We start from the raw sequence: 4,481 nt of genomic DNA on the forward strand, positions 1-4,481 counted from the left end.
CCCAGCTCTCTGCTGGCAGGGGCACCCACACCCTGCCCCCACAGTTCCTGCCCTTTGTAGCCCCCTGCCTTGCAGTCCTCTCAGGGCAGTTGGTACCCATGGCCCTACTCCTTTCCCTGGCTGCATGAGAAGGGCTCTGTACTGGGCTACTTTTCCTCCCTAGCCAGTGAGAGGGCTGGCATGGAGGCTGGCAGCCAGCTGCAAGGGGTAGCTTTGGTGCTGCTCCCCTCAGCTGCTCTCCTCTGGCTGGCCGCTGCCTCTCTTCTGCAAGATGCTGCTGTCTCTAATTCCCCTGTGGGCTCCCAGAGGACTTGTCTGCAACCCCCAGCTGCAGTCTGGTAGGCAAGTATATGCAAAATACTGGGGCTTACTGCCTTCCTGAGGGACTAGGGGAAGCCAAAAGCCAGCTGTGCTGCTGGAGGGGCTGTCCCTCTGGCTGGAGGGGCTGTACCCCTGGCCCAAAGGGCTTGCTGGCCCAAGCAGCCCACATGATCCAGAGAGCTGTGCTCAGGATTGAGTTTTCCCCCAGGTCAGCCTGCCAAGGGCTAAACCGGCAGGGAGTGATGTTTGGCCTGGGAGTACATGGATGTGGTAGTGGGCGGGTTCTGCTCCTCAAGGCTGGGACCCTCTCCTTAAGGGGGGGTTGACCCAGCCAGACCAACCCCCACCTGCCCATCAGGCTTCAGCCCCATGCTGCGAGACAGACAGTGCATGGCCAGCTATAGCAGATAAAGAGCCTTCAGCAGCCATTGCCCCTGTTGTGATGCAGGCAGGATGTGCCCAGCTGTGGCAGCTAGAGGACAATGGACATTCACCCAGAGGTGAGATTTTTCACATTCAGGGGATGGTTTTTACAACGGCGGGTGATTCCTCCCCTTCCAGGGTCTGAGGTCATGGGGGTGTCCTGACCATTTGAGCCCCTGTTTTATACCAAGTATCACACAGCTGCTGTTAGAGGAGCAGGCACATGCTGGGACCCACACCTCTACGAGGACCACACTACTTCCAGCAGTCCTTCCTTCCTGGCACCCTATCAGTCGTCCTGGCATTGCTGCTCAGGTACCCTGCAAGTCACGGCATCCCGCTTCCCACACACAAGCAGAGAGACCCAGGAGCTGCGATAGGTCCTGCTGATCGTCCTACATGACTCTCACCATAGGATACAGTACATCACGTGTGCCCTGCTGAACCAGACACAGCATCAGGAGGTCCTGGAACGTGTCATGCCAACACGCACTGAGCCATCTGCCCTGCCTCTGCTCTCCTGCCTGCCAAGCATCCATGACTGTACCTCCAGATATTTCCCGGACGATGATGACAAGGGCATCCTGGATGCTGTGAATGCCAGGGTGCTCTGGGAGCACCTCAGGACTGTTGATCGTGAGGTCTGGGCACGTCCCAACAGCACCAACTAGTGGGAGCAGATTGCCTTTGGCATCTGGACTGATGAGCTCTGGCTTCCGCATGCACCGGAGCACCTTCATGGACATTATTGCCAAGGTGGCCCCTCACATTGCATGCCAGGACATTGCCGTGCGGCCAACCCTCAGTCCATAGAAGCGGGTGGCCAAGCTGTCCTGCAGGTTTGCCTGGTCATTCAGGATGTCCTGGCAAATCGCTTCATCTGCCTTCCCAACCCCCAGGAAGTGGTAGCTGGCTTCCAACGCATGGGCTTCCCCAACCGTGTTGGGGTCATGGGCAGTGCCCACATCCCAATCACCTGCCTACCCCAAGGTGCCCGAAAATTCATCAACTGCAAGGGCAGCTACTAAGTCATCCTGCAGGGTGTCATTGACCACTGGGGCTTGCTTCACCCACATCTATTCTGGCTGGGCAGGCAGCACCCACAAAGCCCACGTCTTCCGAAATTCCCTGCTCTCAGACCTGATGGAGAGCGGGCACTATATCCCTGGGCTCCTTGACTGTGTCATCGGCAACGTCATCATGCCCCTGCTCATCATTGGTGACACAGCTTACCCCTTCCTGCCCTGGCTGATGAAGCCCTATGTGGGGCAGCTGGACCACCGGAAGGAGCACTTCAACTACTGCTTCAGCCGGTGCTGTATGGCGGTCCAGTGTGCTTTTGGCCAACTGAAGGTACGTTGGCGGGCTCTCAGCAGGCACCTCAAGGTAGATAAGGAGAACCTGTCATGACTCATTATCACTGCATACATCCTCCACAACATCTGTGAGTCCAGAGAGGAGGTATTCCTGGGCAGAAGAAGCACAGCTTGCTGGCCAGGCATGTCAACTCGAAGGCATGCAGCACAGGAATAGGGCAGAGTGAGCCTTCCACCACTGTTGTGGGCCCCGGCACTGCACAACAGCAGGCTGGTTGTATCCGCAAAACAGTGGCTGATTACCTCATCACCCTCGTGAACCAGGAGACAAGGAGTAGTGGCAGGTGCTCCATGTGCCTGTGCCTTGGCAATGGGCCATGCCTCTCCAGTGCCTAAGCCACAAAGCAGGCTTTGCGGAAATGCAGTGTGATGAAGACACAAGCCTTGCTTTATACTGTTGTAGTTGCAAATTTTTATTTTTATTTTTATTGATAAAGAAAACCTGCTGAATAAGTTCTCTCCCTCTTCCCAATTCAGAGTAACTTTGAGTCTTTGAAGGGGGTGTGTGGGTGTGGCTGTGGGTGGTGGGGAGGTGCGGAGAGGGATGGAGGGTGGGAGGATACCTATGGCATGGTAGGTTGGTATGGGGGACAGCTGGAGGCTGGTGGGGTGGGGTGGTCTCCTGCATAGGGCCATAACTGAGGGAAAAGAGAGCCATGGCCCTGAGGCATGAGATACAGGGCCTCTCAATGTGGATGTGACACTCTGTCCTCCTGGCAAGGGACCCTTGAACCAAGTCCCCATGGCCCAATCTCCCCTTTCAAGTGCTGGCAGCCTTGCCAGCCATTGGTCTGGGCCCCCACCCTGACCTTGAAATGTTCCTGTGGCCTTTTAGGGCTGGTTTGAAAAAGCTTTGGGGGCCTGGGCTTTCCGGCAGAACCTTGCTGGGGGAGTGGGTAGAGCCATAAAGGGCACCATTGACCCCAATGGCCCTGGCTGTTGCCCCAGCAAAGTGTCACTAGGGTATGGGTCAGTATGTTGTGGGCACTGGCTGCCTGCCAGCACACCCCTAGCTGGGAAAGCAAAGAGCTCTCCAGAGCACAGGGCGCTGGTGCCATTCAGTGGGGTCATAATGCCTGCTAATTTGTTCAGTATCATGTGTCTCAATTCCCTCTCATGGCACAGCAACTCAGTGAGCTCTGCTGTGGTGCATTTTCTCTCAGTCAAACTGTGTTTGGCTATCTGGACCCCCTGCTTGTGCATCATGGCTGCCTGCTTCTGCGCGTGCAGCAGCCTGCCTGTTTGCCCTCTCCTCTCCACATCCTGGGCCCACAACTCCTGGCGCCAGGCATCTGCAGGGTGTGCACAGCATTCACAGAGTGAGACCAGAGGCTGTACCATTTCTGCTTTACAGTCTTGATGATGTCTCTTGACATCACTCATGCGTTCAGCCACTGTTTGCCTGGCCGGCTTTGAGGTACCATCCAGTCTGCCATGAGCCGACCTCCCATGCACAGATGCAGCATCTGCAATCAGGGGAGACACAAGGCTTTGTGTGAGTTTGAAACTCAGCGATAAAATGTACTATAAAGACAGGCTTCCTGGATCCTCTCATTACTCGCCTGGACATGAATGCAAATACACCTTGGCAAGCCACGGTGAGTCCTTTGTCGGTACCTCATACCCTACCCCCACCAGCCAGTGCAATCTGCTTTGATGGCATCCTGCAACGTGAAAATCCACCTCCAGCGGTACCTGTCACAGTGCTCTGAAGTGCTCACACTACAGGATCAATTTGCAATAGCCAATGCTATTTGATGGTTTGCTCGGCTGGTGACTGGTGCAGGAGGGCAGTTCCCAGGATCCTGTCTGCTTCACAAGTGCCATCATGCAACCCTTGACTTTTTGAAGCCCCTGTATTTCCATCACTACTTTCTATGTATCCATCACTTTTTCCACACTGGATTTTGTTTTGTTTTGTTGTGTTTTTTGCAGGGGTTTTGCCCACAGGGGCTTGGGGTAGGGGGAGAGGATATAGAAGGGGAGGGTGCGCCCTGTAGGAGCAGAGGGTCAGATTTCACATCACCTATGTGGGGAGGGAGAACCATAGGCAGCCTTTTGGAGAAAGGGAGTTGGGTGGGTTTTCTCTTCCTTGCTGGGGTGAGGCAGCCAGTTATCCGCTGACTGACAACGGTTTAGAAACTGCCTGCAGTGCTCAATAAATGCCCTGAGTTCCTTATCCATTGTTGCCTGATGCTATTGTTTCTGTCCTGGCTTCTCATGGTTTGACCTCCCAATAGATGTGAGAACTTGCAACAGTTAGCCAGATGTCTGTTCCCATTGTTTGAGACGAGCTGTTAATGGCCCTATTTTGGCTGAAGGCTGGCTACTGGCCTCTCTGTAGCACCGAGGTGGTTTTTG

This window comes from Crocodylus porosus, unplaced genomic scaffold (genome assembly GCF_001723895.1).
Source record: "Crocodylus porosus isolate Cpor-Errol unplaced genomic scaffold, CroPor_comp1, whole genome shotgun sequence".
Lineage (NCBI taxonomy): Eukaryota > Metazoa > Chordata > Crocodylia > Crocodylidae > Crocodylus > Crocodylus porosus.